We start from the raw sequence: 23,080 nt of genomic DNA on the forward strand, positions 1-23,080 counted from the left end.
TTCGTTCACCATGTATATCCCAGCTCCTGGGATAGTAATGAGCACACCGTAGATGCTTGATAAATGTTTGTGGAATGAATACAGAAATGAGCAGCTACATAGCTTGGGTAGATGGAACCAGTCAACTCCCAGCCTCCTGTCAGATTTGTGTTGCTCTCCTCCATGGAGAAGACTCAAGAGAAGACTCTTTTAAGGGTTCCTTGGACTGCAAGATTAAACTAGTCAGTCCTAAAGGAAATCACCCCTGAATATTCATTGGAAGGACTGATGCTGAAGCTGAAGCTCCAATACTTTGGCCACCTGATGCGAATAGCTGACTCACTGAAAAAGACCCTGATGCCGGGAAAGATTGAGAGCAGGAGGAGAAGGGGACAACAGAGGATGAGATGGTTGGATGCCATCACTGACTCAGTGGACATGAAATTGAGCAAGCTCCAGGAGATGGTGAAGGACAGGGAGGCCTGGTGTGCTGCAGTCCATGAGGTCACAGAGTCAGACTTGACTGAGTGACTGAACGACAAGGACCTCCATGGAACTCCCTCCAGGATGACAAGGTGAGCAGGAAGCCAGGAGCCTCTCCATTCCAGCCCTGGGCTAGAAGTGAAACAGCCCAAACTTAAAAAAATAAAATCATACTCCATAGCTGGGCTGCTTATTACTTCCGCAAGGCCCAGATGCCTGGTATACAGAGTGTCTTGGGGGCCTGCACAGTTGGGACCTGGCCTAGAAAGAGGGCAGGGGGCGCTGGCCTATGTGTTCCACCCAGACACACTCATTCACTCCTCTGCTCCATGGGTACTGACCAGGCACTGAGCTGGGGGTCTCACATGGTGCCTGCCCTCATGCTACACCCAGGCTTTCCAGAAAGACGATCAAAGAAAAATTCTGGTGAATCGTGCTCAGACCTCACGAACAGAGATGCTGTGAGTGGCCACAGCTCTACTGGGGATATCAGGAATGACATTTCAAGGTGGTCAGGCATGGGCTGAGAGGCGGGCTGACCAGCATGGATGTGCCAGAGATGGGGAACAGCACCTGCCAAGGCCCAGAGGGAAAGAGCACCTACGTGGCCTGGGTCAGGCCAGGAGTTCACTGGGCCTGGATCAGAAAGTTCAGGGAGGAGAGTTGCTGGAGGAAGGATGAGCTGGGTCACTGGGGGCAAGGTCCTCTGACCAGAGAGGGCCAGGGCTTTTTAAAAGGGAAAAGACACAGGCAGCTTTGCATTTTAGAAAACTCACGCAACCAGAAATGTGAAAAGCCTTGATGGGACATAAGAGTGGATATTTGGGAGTCTGCGCCTGCACCCCAGTGAGCACTGATGGCTGGGACCTGGGGCTACGGGGTTAGAGGTGAGAGAGCCATGTGATGAACAGACATGAGGGGGCAAGGGCAGGGTGCTGCCAAGGGTGACCCCAGGGTTCTGGTCTGCTCAGCTGAATGGAGCGGGCAGGCAGGAAGCCAGGGGGAGAGGATGCTGGGTCAGCCCTAGCCATGTATCACGGGGCTGTTAGGGATGTGAGTCTGGAGGGGAAGGAAAACGCTGGCCTGGAGCTCTGGAGTTGTCTGAACCCAGCCAGGCAGGGGTGTTGCCTGGGCAGAGGACAACAGTAAGGTTGAGCTGAGTGAGAGAAGAGGGCTAAAGGCAGAGCTGCCCCTGCCTCTCAGCCAAACCAAATCCTCACATCTCTGAGAACCACTTCCTATTTGCCCATGTACCCTATGTGTGAGAGACAGCACGCAGCGAAGATGGGAGGGAAGAAGAGAGCTTGCACCGAGCCTGAGGAGTGGAGAGCCTGGGATGGGGAGAAAAGGTACAGCGGTAGAAAGGACCACGTCCCAGAACTGTAGGGGTCCCCCAGACCAAGGCCGAGACTCAATGGCCCACTACGGGTCCTGGGAGCCAGAGGCTTAGAATGATCTTCCTCTATTGAGGGGTGGGGGTAGGGACCAGACCCCAGCCCACTCAGATGCAGTTGCCAGATGCTATGGGGGCAGCCCTTTCTCAGGGGGCTGTTAGCCCACGGACTGCTTGGTTCAACCTGGGGAACTGGATCTGGGTCTCTTGTTTCTCTCCACATGGAATCTCCAGAGGCCAGGCACAGAGGGACAGGGAGAAGTACCCGTCCGGAAACAAGAACCTTGAGTTGAGAAGTGTTTTCCACTCCCTGTCCTTTCGTGGTGTCAAAGAGAAGATTTTACCTCTTTGCATCTAACAGGCAGTAGGCTGGTTTGTCCCAAGCCAGGAGGCCAAGGTCCTCAGGGCCAAACCATCAGCCCTCAGATCTCTCCCTGAGTCACTGCATAGATGTCAGGCGAGGCCTACCACCCCAACTTGCCTCCCACCCCTCCCCCTCCTCCCAGATGCCAATGCAATCCCACCCTTTACCTGGTCTCTCCTGTTCAGCCAGGCACTGCTGGAAGAAGGTCCCAAGGACAGGGCTATAAGGAACCCATGGGTAGCTAAATGGCCAAGCTGACTGCCCTTGGCTCTCCTAATGATGGTGATGCAGCTAGCTGCTAGGGGTCCACCCTGTCCCACAAGCCTGTGCCCTGCCAGCCTCAGATGCCAGTGGATGGCCAATCTCTTTGGTACCCTTGACCAACCCCGTCCATCTCTCCATCATTTCCGTTCCTGATATTCCACCCCACTCCCCGCTCCTCAGCCTCTGTGTGTGTGTGTGTGTGTGTGTGTGTGTGTGTGTATGGGGTGCAGGGAGTGCCCCAAGCCTCTATTCTGGCCAATGAGATCTGCCCATCGAGGTGGAAATCATTGCTATAATTAACAAGCCTCCTTGGTGGCGCTGGTGGGGGTGGAGAGGCGAGGAGACAACTAGAGCCTGCTTAATGGGCCCACAAGCCCCCACCCCAACCCCAACAAAGGCCAGTGCTCCCCAAGCCATTCTTGGGGCCAGGACAGAGAACTAGCCCCTGTCCTGTAGAGGTGTCACAGGCCTGGGGTCCGGCACATTCCTTGGGGCAAGAGAAATGGAGGTGTACAGGGCCCAGTGTGGAGGGCCAACTCTCAGCCCAGAAGTGAGTCTAGCTAGGGAGGTGGGTGCCCCACAAATGCCCCTGGGGCCTCCCGAGTCACTTCCGTCCCTATCAATCACTGGTCTCTCACCCAAGACTCTCCCCTGGACAACTGGGTGGGAGGACCTTGAAGGGAGGAGCAGGAGATGGGAAGCCAGCTGGCCCCCTTCCTGTTTCCCCTGGAGCCACTCTGCCCTCATCTCAGGGCTCCAGGTGTGGCCTGTCTCCTCCTTTTTAAGGGTCCAGCAGCAGATTTCAAAAGCGGGAGCTCGCTGCTCCCACCCCAGCTGCCTCCTTCCAGAGGTGGAATTCAGCACAGGAGAGTCATCTTCAAAACCTTGTCGTCACCATGAGGCTGGCACCAAGGTGTTGTGGGCTCTGCCATCTACCACCCCAAGCAAGACTTTGGGCTGCATCATAAGAAAGGGGAGGGGGCAGTAAATACTGAATGCTTTGGACTGAGGTGAGCTAAAGTGAGGACTTTCCCAGGGGCTCGGCAGTAAAGAATCCACCTGTAATGCAGCAGCCACAAGAGATGTGGGTTCAGTCCCTGAGTCAGGAAGATCCCCTGGAGCAGGGCCTGGCAACCCACTCCAGTATTCTTACCTGGAGAATCCCATGGACAGAGGAGCCTGGCGAGCTACAGTCCATGGGGTCTCAAAGAGCTGGACACGACTGAAGCGACTTAGCACACACGCACACACACCAGCTAAAGTGATGTGTGCGACAGTGTTCCTCTGGTTCTGCTGGTGTGCTGCGGGTCTTCCTGCTTTGGGCCTCAGCTTCCTTGTCTGCAAAACAAGGATTGAGAATGAGGTTTGTGGGTTTCAAACTCTGCTGTCAGAGCTCAAGCATTCTACAGGAAAGAATCAGGGCCTTAGTAACTCCTGTTTTATCGGTTACACAACTGGGCTTTATCCCTAAGATTTCATTTGCAGAACTAGCTCACAGCTGAGAAATGTTTGATCACTTCTGGGCCAAGTGATGCTTGTGTCGATCTCAGCTTGAAGCTTCCAAGGACAGGCAACACCTCATCCACTGCGGGAGGATGTCTGGAGAGAGAGGATGGACCCCAGAAGGATGAACCAAAGGGATTTACTCTGCAAATCTTAGGTCGGGAACAACACTGGACACACAAATAAATACATACGGCCAGGACGCAGAGGGATGGGACTGGCCATGGGAAGTAGGCTCAGGAAGAGTCTGGGCAGACCCAGAGGAGAATACGTACCCAGGCTCACTCATATATGCTTATGTGCACACACACACACACACACACACCACACACATTTGACCTTTGCAGCCCCGCCTCCATGGCAAGGCGCCACTTGCAGGAATAGCCTTCTGTTTCCCTCTGAACCCCGCCCCACTCCCACTTACCTCCTTTTGGACTCCAAGCTGACCTCGCTGAGCTCTGTCTGGAGAAGAGGAAAATGTCTCTATCTGTTTTTCAAATATTTGGGGCTTGCTAAAGACCAACACATTTTTTTTTAAAGTCTGTATAATTTGAGGGCAATTTGATCCATATGTTTCTGATTCCTTTGCACTTAAATCATCAAAATATTGATTTTTAAGAGCCATTTGATGTCTAAGGAGCCTTTTTAATGAGCTTTTAAAGCTCTTTAAACCCAGAGACTGGAGCCGGTGCCAGGGCCCAGGCTGGCTGCTGGATGGCCAAGGCCCCTCCCCGGGGTCGGGATCACTTGGAGCTGAGACTCACTCCCCCACTGCAGGCCTCACCTCTGCCTGGCCTCACTGAGTCTACCAGAACTGGCCAGGTGTCCCAACCCCAGCTTCTTGCTATTCCTGACAGGGGGCTTCTTGTTATAGGTCACAGTCACCTTTTCTCAATGTACACTTAAGACACAAACTAACAGGAACAAATGGAATTTTTAATTTTTAAAGCCTGCATCATATTTTGCTATAGAACAATGCTACAATTTATGCTCAGTTCAGTTCAGTCAGTTCAGTCGCTCAGTCGTGTCCTACTTTGTGACCCCATGAATTGTAGCACTCCAGGCCTCCCTGTCCATCACCAACTCCCGAAGTTCACTCAGACTCACGTCCATCGAGTCGGTGATGCCGTCCAGCCATCTCATCCTCTGTCGTCCCCTTCTCCTCCTGCCCCCAATCCCTCCCAGCATTAGGGTCTTTTCCAATGAGTCAACTCTTCGCATGAGGTGGCCAAAGTACTGGAGTTTCAGCCTCAGTATCAGTCCTTCCAATGAACACCCAGGACTGAGCTCCTTTAGAATGGACTGGTTGGATCTCCTTGCAGTCCAAGGGACTCTCAAGAGTCTTCTCCAACACCACAGCTCAAAAGCATCAATTCTTCAGCACTCAGCTTTCTTCACAGTCCAACTCTCACATCCATACATGACCACTGGAAAAACCATAGCTTTGACTAGACAGACCTTTGTTGGCAAAGTAATATCTCTGCTTTTCAATATACTATCTAGGTTGGTCATAACTTTCCTTCCAAGGAGTGTCTTTTACTTTCATGGCTGCAGTCACCATCTGCAGTGATTTTGGAGCCCCCAAAAACATAAAGTCTGACACTGTTTCCACTGTTTCCCCATCTATTTCCCATGAAGTGATGGGACCTGATGCCATGATCTTCGTTTTCTGAATGTTGAGCTCTAAGCCAACTTTTTCACTCTCCTCTTTCACTTTCATCAAGAGGCTTTTGAGTTCCTCTTCACTTTCTGCCATAAGGGTGGTATCATCTGCATATCTAAGGTTATTGATATTTCTCCCGGCAATCTTGATTCCAGCTTGTGCTTCCTCCAGCCCAGCGTTTCTCACGATGTACTCTGCACATAAGTTAAATAAGCACTCCCTATTGGAGAACATGTAGGTCATTTCCGATTGTGCACCTTAGTGCACATTTCTGATTATTTCCTTTGGCTATGTTTCTAGAAATGAAAATACTGAGTCAAAGAGAGTACACGCCCTCAATGCTCTCTCCACATGTGGTGCCACGCCATTCTTCCAAAACATGACACCAATTTTTACACATCCACACATCTCCCCTCCTGTACTCTTGAGAGGAACATTCATTTCTATTCAAACAATGCTGTCGCATTTGAGCAAAGAGACGCTCTCTCACACAGCACAGACAGGAGGAGGCTCTAAAGCCAGAAGGCCTGCGTTAGAATTCCACTTCTGCTATTTACTAATTGGAAGAGTGACTTACTCTGTCTGCGCCTGTTTTCCCGTCTATAATTTAGGGATAATAATGGCACCATCACATGTTTACCATGGGGACTAAATGGCATCACGTACATACACATAAATGACTTACTGGCCGATACACAGTTGGTGGTCAATTAATGATGACTAATATTATTACTATCCTTTAGCTGGTCCTTCAACCCAGAATGCCCTTTTCTTTCTCACCTTTTTGATGCCCTTCCTCCCCCGACACCCTGAGCCTCACACCCAACTTTTTGATGCACCCACTATCCAGGGCCTTACTTATCTCTACACTTAGCTAAGCTCCATTTCATTTCAAATCAGTTCAATTCCATCCCCCAGATTCTGGCATTGGTGCAAGCCACTGTCCAGGGAGCTGGGCAGACACGTAAAACAGATCATCTCTAAGGTCCAGGCCAGGACGCGTTCTTTGAGAACTAGAGTGGCGCCCACCCCAGCACATGCCGCGTGTTTTGTGTCCATAAGGTCATTAAAGAAGAAACTACATAGAATTCTCCACCACAAATGACTTGTGTGTGCACGTGCATGCGTGTTCTTATGCATACATGTGTTTTCATGTGTGTGTTTCTGTGGGCATGTGTGTAGTGTGTGTGTGTGTGTGTGCTCAAAGTTTAAGTGCCTGAGGTGCAAAGATAATACAGTGAGCTTCCTCTGACTCGTCCACAGATCTTATACAAGGCAAGGTACAAACCTTGGACAATTATAGCTTATACAATTCAAGGAACACATGAAGGAAGGAACAAAAACCCTAAACTTCCGCTTAGGCTGAGGATCTGGGAAGAGGGTTTGACTAGAAGTCAGAAGTTCTGCACTTGAAATGCAACAGGCCCTGAGTGACACGGCAGGCCTTGCCCCCTCTGTTCCTCAGTGTCCATCCCCCAGAGTGCAGGGATTGGACTAGACGACCTCTGAGGTTCTTCCCAGATCCGAGGACACGTTCAAGCCCCTCTTCCCCAACAGGGCCCTGTTCCCAGTAGCCCACCCGCCTCAGTCCCTCCAGACGCAGACCTCATCAGACCCATGAAGGCCCCAGTCCCATATGGGGTGGGCCTCGCTTGGGGAGGGGATTTTGCTCCCCTGCCTCATGGGGCTCAAGGCTATTTTGTCTAAATTCTCCAGGAACAGAGGAAAAGCACAGAGGCTTTTGCTAAAGCCCGGTGGGCAGGTCTCTTTGAGGACAGGGATTAAGTTTGTCTCTGTTGATCTCCCCTCCTGCCGACTCCGCTGTCTGTGAACCGGCTTCGGATTCTCTGGGCTTTATCCTCCATCATATGGTTCCACTCCCCTCACATTACCCTGGTGGTGCCATTTTCAGCCATCCCTTCAGAGCGCCTCTGCAAAAAAGAATAGATCCCCAAAAACAAAGCAAATTTTGGTCCAGGCTGGTTCTAAATGAAGTCCCTCTTTCTTCAGCAGTTGCAGTTTGGAAAAGAAACAAGACCCTCCTGACTCCCCGGCCTGGGGCAACTCTGTCAGACCTCACACCAGACCTAAGACTATCTCCACTGGTGATGGGGGGTCAGTCTCAAGGGGCCCCAGCTTGCCTTCACCCCAGCCCAGGACATTTCAGGCTCTGATGGAGCTGCTGGTGATGGGCTGGTGGGCTGACCCTTACTGGATTATCTGAATTTGGAAGGGTCACTCAGAGGTTAGCAAGTCTGGGAGGGCTGATCCTAACTTCACAATGAAGAGGTGGGCACAAGGGTCTCTGTCTCTGAGTGACCCCTTCTGTCTCAGAATTGCCTGTCTGCTCAGGGAAAGGGGCCTGATGCCTCTTAAGGGTCTTACTTCCCGCAACTCTCAACCCTAGATATCAGTGTGGGGCTATAACGTGCTATTTCTAACACAGCAACAGGGATATGAGCTTTATGTAAATAGTAGCGGATGTTTTTGAATAATTTATGTGATCTTTTTAATCCAAGTTTTAAAAATCCTAATGTTCCCAAAACAGAGGAAACACTGATGCTGGAATATTCAAACTGAACAATCTTTTGCTTTTACAGATAAAGACTTAGAGTTCTTAACCAATTGCGGGAATCTCAGGAAACTCATTTAAAAGCATGACTGAGCTGCGCGGCTTTCAGGATCTCAGTTCCCTGACCAGGGATTAAACCTGGCCCGCAGGAGTGAGAGCATGGAGTCCTAACCACTGGAAAGCCAGGGAGTTCCCAGAAAGCCTGTTTTTAATGATCTTGATTCTGACTCATTTTATTTAAAATACACGATTTGTATGCCCCTCTTTTGTACATAGTCACACCCACAAACAGCAAACACACTTGCTCTGTGATTCTGGGACAGGTTTTGCAGTATCTCTGGGCCTCAGTTTTCCTTGGCCTCAGTTTACTAATTTATAAAATAAATACAATTTACACAATAAAAAAACTAGATAACTATGTCCCAGTTCCCTTCCAACTCTTGAATTCTATGATATCAAGAGAATTCTGAGCATATGAACTTATGCAGCAGCTGTATAGTAAGAAGACTATTTCACCCTGGATAATCCTCAGAGCATTCCCCTAGCCATGGGCCATGGCTAGGGCAGAGCTGGCTGAACTAAGGAGAAGGCAATGGACCAATGAAGGAGGCAAAATACTGCTCATGCTTTCAGGAAACACCTCTGTGAGCTAACCAAGGGTAACACCACCTCTGCCTTGCTCACTGCTATGCTCCTCTCACCTAGCACAGGGTTCTGTACATAACAGCTGTCCCGAATGGTTGTGAAATAAACAAAGGAATTAATTAACAAATTCATTAAGGCATGCATGCTGGGTCTCTTCCTGGATTTGTATAACTCTTTGCCTCAAAAAATTCAAAAGTTTTTTGTCAGAACATCTAAAACATGAATTTTTTTCAGAGGGTTCTAGAGCAGATATTAAATGTGTAAGGTAATAAAACAAATCCTACCTAATTCCTATGAAAAGCCTTCTACCCCAAAGATAACCTGAGATGACACAAGCAAACTGAGTATTATTGGCCCATTGCACTGAGGCAGAATGTGTAGACAGACTCCTGAAGCAATGTCTTCTTAGAAGTGAGGCCATGGTTTTCACTGTGGGTATCAGAAGTGGAACCACTATTTGGACTGATTATTTTCTTAAGGCAAAGGTCGTCTCAAGTAAGGCGAGGTGATGAGTGAAGAACAAAGTGCTACGGAAATCCAGACAGGCCATGGTGATAACTGCATAATTGATGGGAGAAGGGTACTGGTTCTTATCCTGCAGACCCTTCGCTTTATGGCCATTCTCTGTCCAAACCAAAAGGTCAGCCACAAAAGCAGCCTCTACATCACTGTCAGGATGCCAGGTGACGTTATCATCACAGAAATAACAGTTGGGAGTTGGATGAATCTGGCCTCCCTGTTCCATTTGCCAGGTGATGAGCTGTTGAAACATATGATGTGATTTTATTTGTACACCTACAGTCAAGACTCCAGAGAGTCTACACTTGGCAACCACCATGGACATGAAGACGAAAAGGGTGTTTAGGCTTTGTGGAATCCTATGTTACTGAAACCAGGTTAAAAATCATGTCCTAGAATCCATTTGAGTTTATCAGAAATGTGGCCATCTCCTTCAGTTTCAAATAGGTTGGTATGTCTAGTCAAGTAATATTTATCCAGGTGTAACACAAAATATTGACAATGGCATTGATAACTCCCTGGTTAGCTAACAGAAAATATAAGATTATTTGTCCATTTCCATTGGGCCAAAGAATTTCAAACTTTGGTGCTGAAGAAGACTCTGAGAGTCCCTTGGACAGCAAGGAGATCAAACCATTCAGTCCTAAAGGAAACCCAGAATATTCATTGGAAGGACTGATGCTGAAGCTGAAGCTCCAATACTTTGGACACCTGATGCAAACAGGCAACTCATTGGAAAAGACCCTGATGCTGGGAAAGATTGAAGGCGGGAGGAGAAGGGGATGACAGAGGATGAGATGGTTGGATGGCATCACTGACTAAATAGACATGAGTTTGAGCAAACTCTGGGAGACAGTGAAGGACAGGGAAGCCTGGTGTGCTGCAGTCGAGGGGTGACAAAGAGTTGAACATGACTGAGTGACTGAACAATCACAAAGGTGAATAATATATTTCTGTCTTCCACTGATATATCCCTCATTATAGGAATCACCATCTGGATGGTGCACGTAAAAAGTGAATTGATATTTCCTCCAGGTAATTTTCTAGAATCACCTGGTATGTCTTGCCATTTTGTAAGTTATGTGACTTCATTTTGTTAGTTCCTTGAGGCATGCTTCAGTGAGACAAATTCCACAGAGGGTGTTGGGATCTTAAATACCTAAACATTTCTAAAAAGTTAAGGCTGGATTTGTACACACACACACACACACACACACACACACACACAAGTCATCCTCTAGTGGGGCACAGACTCTATTGAGGACGTAGATGCTTAATGATAAAGTTGGATAATCTCTTGATATCTCTTATGGATAGCACCAAAATAAGAATAACAGCAACAATAAACATGATAGTGACCACAGACGTTTTCTCAATATAACTTAGGCAAAGGAGAAGCAGTCATACTATCAGCAAACTGTTGTCACAAAAGAGTGAAGTAAAAGGAAATAGGCAAAAATGAAAAAGGAAGAGTGTTAGACAAAGGAGAGTGTGTTAATTTGTGACCCTAGGCATCTGAGAAACATTATTCTGAAGACGTGGAAGCACGTGCATCTCATGCTTTCATCTGGTTAATACGAAGGTGTGAGGGTAGTCTTCCCAGATTCTCATAAATTCTTAATAGAGTCTCCTTTGGAAGATATGCTTTGGGGGGAGTCTTAAGCATCCTCACTGGGAAATTACTGTTTGAGATGGCCCTCCAGTTGCCAAGGATGATCTATGTTTCTTTAATTGGGAAGCATCCATCCAAAAATCAAATCCCTGGAATTCTATTGTTCTCCTAGGTTATTAGCAGTGACTGCTAACATCTTTTTCCATCAGTGTCCAAGGGCTACATTTCTATGATGTTTCTTCCAAAAACCAAGTTTTTGTTTGTGAGGGCATGGAGTAGGAAGATGTTAATAGTAAAACTGGCCTATGATATGGAGCCCTTGCAATATTTGGCTACTGAAGCTCCTAACAGGGTAGAGTCTAAGATTTCAGGTAATAATCGGAGGTAATATTCCTAGATGCTTGGGGAGGCCTGTTACCAGCTCATGAGGAGAGAGCTGATGTACTTTCAAAGGAGCTGATCTTGGGATCAGTGGTTAGGACTCTGCCCAGTGGTTAGTTTTGCTGGCCAGGGCCTGAGTTCAATCCTACAAGCTGTCCAATGCGGCCAAAAAAAAAAAAAAATCCTAATTCAAAGGAGTTGAAAGGCCAAGGGCAGGACTTTGAACCAGGGAAATTCAGCTGTTTCTGAAAGCTGGGCTAAGTTTAATTTGAAAATTCCATTCATCCTTTCTACTTTGCCTGAAGTTTGTGGGTGATGAGAAATTTGGGGTAAGAGTAATGTCTTCCTGTAGAACTCTCTGATGATCATCTCAGGAATACGGGGTAGGGGGGGAGGTCCTCATCATTAGAGCAACAGATGGGGACCCCTCTAGTAGGAAACAGAAAATTGAATGGTTCATTCTGATGCTCTTCAACAAGGAAAGGTTTCAACAAATCTGAAAACAAACATGCTCCCAAAGCCAAAAACAAACAAAAACAGCAGAACATATTCATATCCCATTAAAGGGGATAATTGTATTACATTCATTGGGAAGTTTTCAAACGGGCCTTGAGGTCTTGATTCCCAGGCATGCCCCACCTTTACTGTTTTGCCAAGATTATGTTGTTGGCAGCTGAGGTATGCGCTAGAGCAGGGTTCAATAAACTATAGCCCACAGGCCAATTCTAGCCCATAGATTTTTATTTTGTAAATAAGTTTTTGCTGGAACACAATCATGCCTATTTGTTTATGTACCGTCTATCACTGCTTTTGCATCCCAAAGGCAGAGCTGAAGAGTTGCCACAGACTCTGTGTCCCAAAGAGCCCAAAACATTGACTGTTTGGCCCCGTACAGAAAAAGTTTATTGATTCCTGGTCTAAGGCACCATTATGATGGGCCGTTTGGGTCATATTGTAAGTTCCCCAACCTGGCCACTTTAATTCCAGGCTGTTCTTGGAGAGGTTGTGCCATTTTGTAAAATATGCACAAGAACCTGGGTTACAATGAGAATCCTACAAAGAGTGGGCCTTCAGCCTGGTGAAGTACACGTGGACTGAAATGAATAACAGTTGGCCAAAAGAGTCACTTCTACACCCCTTATCTTGGGCTCCCAACCAGAGGGTAGCTATCTTCAGCTGCATTCTTCTGCAAAAGGGGTTTTGGAGATTTTGCCTCCCAAATCTACCTTCTGGGACACAAAGTCAGGATGGAGGAAAATAGAGCCTGTAGCATTTTCAGATGGGCAGTCAAACTATACAGTTCATCCTCTTAAAGGTCACCAACCAAGCAAAACCTTACATTTGTTCACTCTTGGGACTAGTTTTGGCTATGGACTCATTGGTACTCATCTGCTGACAATTCTATGGCCATTCTCTCCCCTTACAGACAAATAAAGTTTATGACAAAGCAGTACAAGACAAGGGTGAGATTAGAGGGCTTTCTAAATTGTTAGACGTTATCAATGGAAAACCACTGCTCAGTTAGAGAAAGTGGTTGTGATAAAGTAAAACTGACTTTCATTGATCTAGAGCAGCAAGGGAGAATACTACACTGACAGTTCTTAAATAACATTTTGTTAGGAGAAATGAATGCATTTTATTTTACTCCTCCTTACGGGGCTCAGAAGTTCTTAGAGCAGGATATCAGACTAGGACATGTTTAGACTGGCTAGTTTCCTAAGGCAAGGATCTGTATATAAAAGGCAAAGTTCTAATTTAAAAAAGGAAGTCTTGTACTAGTCACCAGGTTTTCTGATGGTGTTACTGAACAATCGATGGGCACTTCTGGTTCTCACTCCCAGGCATTCTGTGGTGATGATGGCCATCACTTATTGAACCAGACAATGTAGATGATTTATCCTTGTGTACCCTGTACCAGGGGCTTCCCTGGTGGCTTAGATAGTAAGGAATCTGCCTGTAGTGTGGGAGACCTGGGTTCGATCCCTGGGTTGGGAAGATCCCCTGGAGGACAGCATGGCAACCCACTCCAGTATTCTTGCCTGGAGAATCCCCCCCGACTGAGGAGCCTGGAGAGCTACACTCCATGGGTTTGCAAAGAGTCAGACACAACTGAGCATGCACAGATTCTAAATGCATATTATGCTTAAAACTAAGAGCTTAAAAAAGATGAAGGTAACTTCCCTGTGTTCCAGTGATTAAGACTCCACACCTCCACTGTAGAGGGCATGGGTTCGATCCCTGATCAGGGAACTAAGATTCCATATGCCACGCAGCACGGCCAAACAAACAACAACAACAAAAAACAAACAAACCAAAAAAATGATGAAGGTGTATAGCATCTTCTTTCTATCCCACTCCATCCATCGCCGCCCAATAAAGTCCATTTTCAAGGGGAAGGAGTTTCGAATCCAGAGGGCCTGTGTCTGAAATGCCATACTACTGGTCCCTAAGACAGAGGCTCCCAAGTTCTGAGTACCCCACACAGCCTTGCACATACTGCAATGCACACTTTGGTCTTGCATCATGAAAGTAACAGACTGGAAATAAAGAGGTTTTAGAACCAGACAGAACCCAGCGCTGCTACTTACTGACTGTGGGGCACTGGGCAAGTCCCTTCATCTCTCCAAGCCCCTATTCCCTTATCTTCAATCAGAAAAGTAGCACATGCTGTTTGCTGTCTACCCCTAAAATCATTCCTTCCTGCCTCTTTTCTTCCCATTACCACTGAGTGGCTTCCTAGCCTCTCAGGTTGCTATATTGTGTGTGGCCCTTCAGAATGGGGGGACACTTGTGTTAGAGGCTGGCACACTGTTGTCCTGACTCTGGACAACTGGAAGGAGAAAGAGGCCCTGGGTGGTCTCTCCTGACGGACTTGAGAGGTTCAATTCTCTCCATTAGGATTGAGAGATGAGAGCTCTTTTTCCAGGCTGCAGGGCAGGTGCCAAAGGAGGTCAGGCCTATTGGATCCAACTGCTGATTGTTCATTAGTGCCTTCCCATATTATTTTCAATAAATATTCATTCAATGCCTATGAATGGCAGGGACACCACTGTGCGCTGGGGACACAGTGGTAAACAAGACAGATAGGATCCTCGCCTATCAAATGGCCACAGCAATTCAAATGAACACATACTTACCAGCTTCCTGACTTTCTAAATTATTGTGAGCTTAACTGTGAGCATATTTCCACCTCTGCATTTTGAAATCCATCCATAACCCAAGGACTCTCCCAGAGCCCCTGGCTTGAAGTTGCTCAAGATGAATTGCTTTGCAGGAGAGTGAATATTTATTGAGCATCTTCCACCTGTAAGACTTGGGTCTATAAACATGAGGCCTGTTTTCATACCTCAGGGAGCTAAATTCTGGGGTGGTTGGTACAGGACAAATATTTGATCTGAGTAACACAAGTTATCATGCCTGAGGGAACCATAAGGAAGGTCCAGAGCAGCTGAGTCAGTTTTGGGGATGAGGTGACCCTAAAGGTGATAGGATTCCATCAGGCAGAAAAGGACAGGAGATGGCCCACGAGAATAACTTAAGGGGCAATGTCCAAATGGGGTGAAAGGCAAGCTGAGGATGGGGATAGGAAATGAATTGGCCCAAAGACATGGTTTGCAGCCTGATAGAAGACCTTAAATACTAAGCCAAAGAATTTGGACTGCATCCTATGGGCAAAGGGACATTTCAGGTCAGGAAGTTAAAGTGACAGAGCTGGTGCTGTGAAACGATTACTTTGACATCTGTGAGGGAGATGATTAAGAGGGTGGAGACCCTGGAAGCAGCAAATTGAGGCCTGAGCAGCTTTGGACCTTTCAGAGAGGGGCTCACACCCTCTGGGTTTTATTTCTGGCTCAGTTGCTCTGCTGCTAAGTAGCTTCAATCGTGTCCAACTCTGTGTGACCCCATAGACAGCAGCCCACCAGGCCCCCCCGTCCCTGGGATTCTCCAGGCAAGAACACTGGAGTGGGTTGCCATTTCCTTCTCCAATGCATGAAAGTGAAAAGTGAAAGTGAAGTCACTCAGCCCTGTCTGACTCTTAGCGACCCCATGGACCGCAGCCTACCAGGCTCCTCCATCCATGGGATTTTCCAGGCAAGAGTACTGGCACCCCACTCCATTGCCTTCTCCGAGTTGCTTTGCTAAGATTGTGCAAATCCTGCTGTGGAAGACTACTGGTTGCCTCCCAATATCCACTTTCCTCTCTCACTTTTCTAACAAAATCTTGAGTTTGTCTGGAGCAGCAAAACTTCTTGTTAAAAATGTTCAGCTCCTCCAAATCTTGCTCCATACTCCTGGCCAATGAGGCATAGAAAGAATTTACAGTGAGGCTTCTGGAAAGGTTTTGTTTTCTCGGTAAAAAGACATTGATCCGGCCAGTACAAATTTTCTCTTTACCCACTTCTTCCAGCCTGGAATTCAATTATGATGTCTGGAAGTGGTGCAGCCATTTATGACCATAAGGATAAAAGCTCTAAATGAAGGATGGCAGAGAAGGAAGATAGCAGGAGTCTTGACTCTTAATGACTCTCTTGAATAGCTGTATCACTCTGAATTGCCTATCTCCAGATTTCCTATTACATAAGAAAAATAACTGTTTAATTTGTTGGAGGTTTATTTTAAGCAGCCAAACTTATTTCCTAACTGGTGTACATGGCTAACCCCTAATGCCTCACTTTCTTCTTTTTAGTCTCAGCCTGGTGTAGAAATGGATTACCCATCTGCCATGTGCTTTTCAGGAGCTGCCCTCAACAACTGAAGAGGCCCTTGGTCTATGTTGCCCCCTTGATCCCAACTCTCTCAGCCATGCAGGGCCTCCCTAGCTTGCCCAGATCCTTCAGAGACCAGAAGGCAAGGCCAGCTGGGACAACCCCAGGAGACCAGATCTCCAGCTGGGAATCCAAAGCAAGAGTCCTAGACCAACAGTCAGAAGTCCTTGGATGCTGGACCACCTCTACTACTAATCAGGACATGACCGTGACCCCGTCAGGGCCAATTCTCTTGGGCCTCAGTCACTTTGTCTTTGGAATGTGGGGACTGAGCTAGGTCAAAGTTTTCAAAGTACACATCAATTAATTTGCATTTAACTGTAAATAATAGAGAGCTTCCCAGGGAAGGCTAGTGGTAAAGTACCTGCCTGCCAATGCAGGATACACGTTTCGATCCCTGGGTCAGGAAGATCCCCTGGTGGAGGTCATGGCAAGCCACTTCAGTATTCTTGCCAGGAGAATCCCATGGACAGAGGAGCCTGATGGGCTACAGTCCATAGCGTCACAAAGAGTCAGACACAACAGAAGCAACTTAGCACATACACAAAAAAATTATAAAAGAAAGCAAACAAACAACAAAAACCAAAAACCAAAAGGCAGTGCATTCCATCAGGCTTAAACAATAAAGTTATCATCTGATAAAGTCCAAAGACAGGACCACTTAGGTTTGGTATGGTCAGCTGCCCACCAATGTCATCAGGCCCCCTGCAGTTCTCTGTGGATTAGCTCTGTCCTTGAACTGGCTTCCTTCAGGGGCACCGGATGGCTTCCACAGTACCAGACCTCATGACCAGGCACTCCCCTAGCCAAGAATGAAGAGGAATGTATTTCTTGTGTTTGATTTTTAGGAGCAAGAAGCTTTTCCCACAGGGCCCTATTAGACCTCATTGGTCAAAAGTGTCTCTTTCCAACCAGTCACTGAAAAGGAAAGGGGCACGGCCATCTGATCTGAATGTATTCTGGAGAGCCAACCATGACCAGGACAGAAAGGAAGCCCTCTTTTCTAAAAAAAAAAAAAAAAAAAGACATGTGACATGGAGCAGATAAAAGCTGAGTCCCTTGAACTGAAGTTAGCAGTGGGGAGAAGGCCGGCTTCCCCGCTAGTGTCCTCAGACTCCCAGTCCCAGAGCTGGATCTCCTAACACCAGTTTGAAAGCCACTGGGCTTGATCTCTAAGGCAGCTTTCCATTCCAACCCCCTATGCATCTTTGCTTCTAAAATTAATAGCTCTGGCAGAATGAGGTCAATATGAGAGGGAAAACTACCCATATCCCCTGAGGTCACCCTGAGGACAGACTGTCAAAGAGCCTGGGGGGCTTCTAGCCTGGTTACAGCTAGGAAAACTGTACATTTTTCTGTACACTCACCATAGCGACCCACGTTCATATAATCTGTTCCTCTTTGAGGGCACACACAGTCTCACCCAGTCTGAGAAGCTGTCCAGTAAGTAGTGTAAGGCCCAGATGGCTCCACACTAGAGTCACAGGTGGGGAAACCGAGGCACCAGACAAGGAGGTCTTGGCTCCCAAAGCCAGGGTCTGAAAGAGCCTGGCTGGAACCATACACTGCCGATTTTGCCTAAGGATGAGTGATGTTCCTGGGAAACTGGGAATACAAGGAAAAAGACACAGGTCTGATGGCTCCTGATCACAGGCTCGCTGGCAGGGTGCCTTAGGTCCCTCTGCCTCTCTGAGCCCCACTCCCCTCATCTGTAGAATGCACCACTTCAGGGTCACTGGGAGGACTTGCGGGAGCCCTGTGAAGGGTTGTTTAAAAGAGCTGCGGGGTCTTCCGGCCTGAGGCTGCAGACAGCTAGGAGAGGACCCGCTCTGTTTCCCTCCTCCAGACTGTACGTGAAGGAAGACTGGTCCCGAACCCCAGACTGCCGCCCCACGCGCCTGGCCACCGCCTCCTCCCGGGCGGCCCTGGCAGAGTCTCTGGTCCAGCCCCTCCCCCACTCCCTAGGGGCAGGCGGCTGCTAATGGCCCTCCCCACAAGCTGCTTCATTAAGGATTTGTTCTGTGAGCTGCAATCAAAATAAACAGACCAGCCTGAAAGCCAGGGAACTAAAAACCAATTAAGAGGGAATGGAGATGGAAGGGGCGGGGGGTTGGGGGGGTGGGTGGGCAGGAGGGGAAAAGAGGCTGGGGCTTTCCAAAGACTCAGTTCCCATGGCAGCCAGCTTCCAAAATAGTCTGGGAATGAAAAATAATGAAAACCACAGTGGAGAGAAAAGTGATCCTGGCAGGAGAGTCCTGACCTCGGGTTGGCTAAATCCCCTTTCTCCTGGCTCCCAGAGGGCAGCTCGGTGGGTCAGGGCACCGGTGACCCTTCCTCCCCCCACCCACCCGCAAGGCTGTGAGTGGTGCAAATCCTCTGCGGGGCCTGCCGCCAAGGCCCCAGCGTGAAGGAGCCGCATTCCCTGCTTTGCGCGCCGGGAAACCATGATGGGGAAATGGGGCAGGGTAGGAACAAGACTGAAAAGGGAAGTTCGGGGCACCGTGAGGTCCGCCAGCCTGGTTTCAGAGGGCTTCCTGGAGGAAGTGACATTCAGACTGAGATCTGAAGTAAGAGCGGGCCATGAAATGAAGAGGCGGAAGAGCACCTCCGGAAGAGAGGAGGGGAATCCCAAAGGCTTGGGCGTGGAGGAGTGGAAGAAAGGCCAGAAGTCTGGTGGGGCTGACAAATATTGAGTTAGGTGTGCTGTGTGTCAAGCTGAATGCTGTTTTATGCCCTGAATCCTGAGAGGCAAGAACCCGGCAGGCTAGGACTCCCAGGTGTTATGGAAAGGCAGTGCAGCCAGGACCCCACCCACACCTGCGGATGTTACACATACCTGCTTGCCCTCTGCCTGAGCCCGGCCTCCCAGGGAGCCCCCACCAGCCCCTGCCATGACCTGCCCCTTCCCCCACCCACCCAGGTGACAGGGGAGCCCAGCCTGGCGTTTCTAGCATCATCTCCTAATGATATCTCCAAGCAGGCCCCACAGCCCACCAGGACGCATCACCGGAGGCATCACCGGAGGCATCACCGTTTAACCATCTCCAGACCCCTTTGTGGTCTGGTTTCTGTTTCACTGGTGAGGCAACAGGAAAGCTGAGATCCTATTAAGCTAACTTACAGACGCCAAAAAGGAATAACGGCCAAAATTAAATTAACCCTTTCACTCTCCCTCGTCTGCCCTCGCTTCCTGAGCTGCAGACCTAAGAGCGCTGAACGTTTTACCATCAAGGGATGCAATGCCTCAGCCCCAGGGGGCGGGCTCCCAGATCCAGAGGGGACGCGTGGCCGCCCCAGCAGCTCTGACGGGTTGGGAGCCTGTTCTGCAGGGGCCTAAGCAGCATGGTGATGACTGGCAGTGCCCTGCCCACCAGCACTTACTGGAAGGCCTCCTAGTCTGGAGGCAGGACAGGAAGAGGTGAGGTGAAGGCTGAGGGGTCCAGTGGCAGCTTGTAGGCTCTGACTTAGTCTCTTTCCAAGTAGCCAGCGCCAAGTGGGAGCCCACTGGAAACGGGATGCATCTGAGAAGGCGAAGCACAGCCACCCGCTCCCAACTCAGTCTTCTGAAGTCTCTAAGCAGAACAAGGAGAACATGGGCCAAGGAACTGAATGTCCGGAAAGCTAGCCTTGAGCAGGGTCCCTGTCCTGTCCTCATGATGAATGGAGCAAAGATTTTGTAATCAGAGCCCCCCAGGTATCAACCCTATTTCCATCATCTGGTAGCTGTGTGATCACGGGCAAATTCCTCCTCTCTGAGCCTCAGTCTCCTCAATAGTAAATGGGTACAATAATACTGACCCCATAGGAGGGCCTCTAGAAGGTGCCAGAGTGCCCAGTGCAAGCTGGGCATGGAGCAAGAATTCACTAGTATTCTTTCCCCCATCCCAGGCTTCAGTAGCATCAATTGTATTAATAAAATGGGGTACCAGCTCTCCCAGGTTAAGGGTGCAAAGCACTTGGAAAACTGCAAAGGTCTATGGATTCGTGCAAAGGACCTCTGTTTGAAGAAGATGCTGAGTTACTCCTTTCCAGCCTCCACTACCCTCAGCATTTCCCTCATCTGACATCTGCCGTAAGGCCTTCCCTACCCTGCACGGACTCTTCCTGGGTGGGCTTGAGGAGTCTCTGTTAAATGAAAAGAGTTAAATGGACATTTATGGAGCAAATCTGAGAAACAGCAAGTATAAAAAACTGGAATTATGATGCACCCCCACTCCCTGGGTCCCTCACTTACTGTTCTTTTTAAATTGGGTTATAGTTGCTTTCCAATGTTGTGTTCATTCCTGCAATACAACAGAGTGATTCAGTTATACGTATACACGTATCCCCTCCCTCTTGGACTGCCTCTCACCCCCCATCCTATCCATCTAGGTCACCACGGAGCACTGAGCTTAGCTCCCTGTGCTATATACAGTAGGTGCCCACCAGCTATCTGTTTATAATTGAAGGAAATGAGGCCCAGGTACAGAAGGTGACCTTCTTGAAGGCATAGATGGTAAGTGCCTGGGTTTGGAACCCCAGGGCTGTCCCACTCCGAGGCCAGTGTTCCTGCCCAACCCACAGCCCTAGTTCACCAGCCTAAGGGGCTGAACAGGGTCAGCATGCGGAGCCTCCTGAGACCTGGGGTAGGTCCCTCCTCCTGTGGGTGCTGAGAGTGGTCACCCCTCCACAATGGGAGACAAAATGAGCCCACATGGGATGGGAAGAGCAGCCTGCCCAGGAGGTGGTGACCCTCAGACCTGGGCTGGAATCTGTGCTCAGCTGTGCAAACTTGCACAGCCCTCCACTTCCCTGGCCATCTCAGCAGCACATCTGTAAATCCAGGAAGAATGCTCGCCCCATCTCACGGGCTGTCAGGAGATTAGAAGGAGATGATTGACAGGTGTTGAAAACCAGCAAACCCTGTTGTCATTCGTAATTAGCACACTCATATTTGTTTGTGTTTCTAAGCAGCAGATTCACTAAGTAGGTTAAACAGTGTCTCACTCCCCAGTCCTTGGGCCTCCCCATCCTGTTCACACTATCCTGCTTTGTGCACCAACAGGGAGAAGGTGAACCCATGTCAGCGTCAGAATATCTTCGGTGAAGTTACTGAGCGCCGGAAGTTCATCTCACATGCTGTCTGAGCTAGCCCTGAGACAGACATGAGAAGCAAGGGTGGCAGGTATTTCCTCCTTTTGACTCTCATAAGTGAATCAGCAGACATATTAGGTCAACAGCCACCTGACACATCTGTGTGGGGCACTTACACGTGGGTCAGGCATGGCACTCACCTTTACAGACAGAATCCTAGGAGCATCGCATCACAGCTCTTGAGATGGAGCAGTGACTGACTTATTTCCTCCCTTCCTTCCTCCTTTCCTTCCTTCTTGCCCTCGGATTTCTGCCTTTGATCCCCAAAGCCATATTTCCAGGCAGTCCCAGGGCCATATCAGAGGAGGGAGCACCGCTGGCCTCAGGGTCCCTGTCGTGGGCAGGCAGTAAGGGCCCAGCCAACTGAGGGGACCCAGGGGCCATGGCCCAGTCAGAGCAGCAAAGAGAACAGAGCAAGGGCAGAGATCTGGGGCTCAGAGAAGGCATTTGCCTGGAGATTTGGGGCTTTGGCTGGAGCAGGGGAGCCCTTCTGCCTGGATGTCCAAGAGGGAATGTTTCCCAACCAGCCCCCCAGGTTGACACCTCGAAAGCTAATGTCCCAGGCTCCCACAGCAAGAGCCAGGGCATCACAGGTGCGCAGTCAAGGAACATCAAATCAAACTAACCAGGCCGTCAGATGAAATGCCCCTTCCTCCCACACCTAAGGAAAGCAGGGAAGCCCTCAGACAGGTGGGCCAGGTCTTGAGGAAGAAGCAGGGAGTCAGAGAGAGAGCCCAGAGCAGCTGAGAGGGGATCTCTGGCCCTGGGAAGCTAGATTCAGGGACTGAGGAGAAGCCCCTCATCCTGGGCTCTAGGTGGCTGCACTCCTGTGTCCCTGGGGGCCACACAGAGACACGCCCAGCCACTGGGCTCAAGGAGACCCTGTGCTTTTCATGGATCATCCATTCAACCCTCACAGCCAAGCCCATGAGGTAGGAATCATCATACCCAGTTAAAATTAAAGAACCTGCGGCTCAGAGAGGTTGAATAACTCACTCTGAGTCACAGCATCCTAGTCAGGGTCATCTGGCCACAAAGAACCTACGGACTTACTGTTTGACAAGATGCAATGATTAATCAGTGATTGCTCCAGGCCTCCCACCAGCGCTCTCCTGCTAAGGGGACCCCGGCTGGCCCACTTCTTCGACTCTCCTTCCCACCCTTGAAGACATCGTTGCCAAGAAAGGTGGTTCTCTGGGCCTTAGACAAGCAGAATTAGAAGTAAAAGGAGAAGGGAGAGAAATATCCGAGAGGCACTGCTAGCTCCGAGGTGGAGGTCTGGGGAGAGGAGCAAGCTGTGCCCTGGGGAGGCACAGAGGCAGAGAGAGAAACGGACAAGTGGGCTTAGGAGTATCGACTTTTCGTGCCGGAGAAATCTAAGGACGGAACTGAAGTTCTAATGACATCATGTTTGGCTTCTCTATTCTCTTGAACCAGCACCACTGAGCCTGGATCCCATGAATCACAGATGTGGGAGCGATTCAGTTGTAAAGAGACAGGAGGAAAGAAAACAGAACTGAGATTGACGCAAGGTGGAGCCCAGCTTCCCCTCCCAGCATCTCTGTTTTCCTCTGTGTGGTTGTCTCTTCTGTGAACGCACTCATTTACTATTGCTCACTTTTAGTTTCTGCTCCGATTTGACTCTGGTGAGCACACAGCCCACCGTGGCCGCCTGCCGCCATCTCCTCACCCCTTCTCTAGAATGATGCCAGTTCTGTTTGAGTTCCCATTGTGAACAGTCTCATAATACTCATGTTTCCTGGTTCAAAAGCCATTTTCCCACAATTAGGTCTCTTTTTGGAG

At 49.0% G+C, this 23,080-nt stretch overlaps 2 long non-coding RNA genes across 2 annotated transcripts in view; both read right to left on the minus strand.

Moving 5' to 3' along the window:
* Positions 1–4,238, minus strand: part of LOC138438135 (uncharacterized) — a 47,815-nt gene extending 43,577 nt beyond the window's left edge. Inside the window, exons 1-2 of the long non-coding RNA XR_011256268.1 lie at positions 4,181–4,238; positions 3,637–3,821 (exon numbers count right to left, since the gene is read on the minus strand). This is a non-coding gene — a long non-coding RNA (uncharacterized lncRNA). The remainder of the gene's footprint in view (positions 1–3,636; positions 3,822–4,180) is intronic.
* A 16,140-nt stretch (positions 4,239–20,378) lies between these two features.
* The window catches only part of LOC138438136 (uncharacterized), a 37,769-nt gene continuing 35,067 nt past the window's right edge, over positions 20,379–23,080 (minus strand). Inside the window, exon 4 of the long non-coding RNA XR_011256273.1 lies at positions 20,379–20,427. This is a non-coding gene — a long non-coding RNA (uncharacterized lncRNA). The remainder of the gene's footprint in view (positions 20,428–23,080) is intronic.

The sequence above is a fragment of the Ovis canadensis genome, chromosome 3, assembly GCF_042477335.2.
Source record: "Ovis canadensis isolate MfBH-ARS-UI-01 breed Bighorn chromosome 3, ARS-UI_OviCan_v2, whole genome shotgun sequence".
Taxonomy (NCBI): domain Eukaryota; kingdom Metazoa; phylum Chordata; class Mammalia; order Artiodactyla; family Bovidae; genus Ovis; species Ovis canadensis.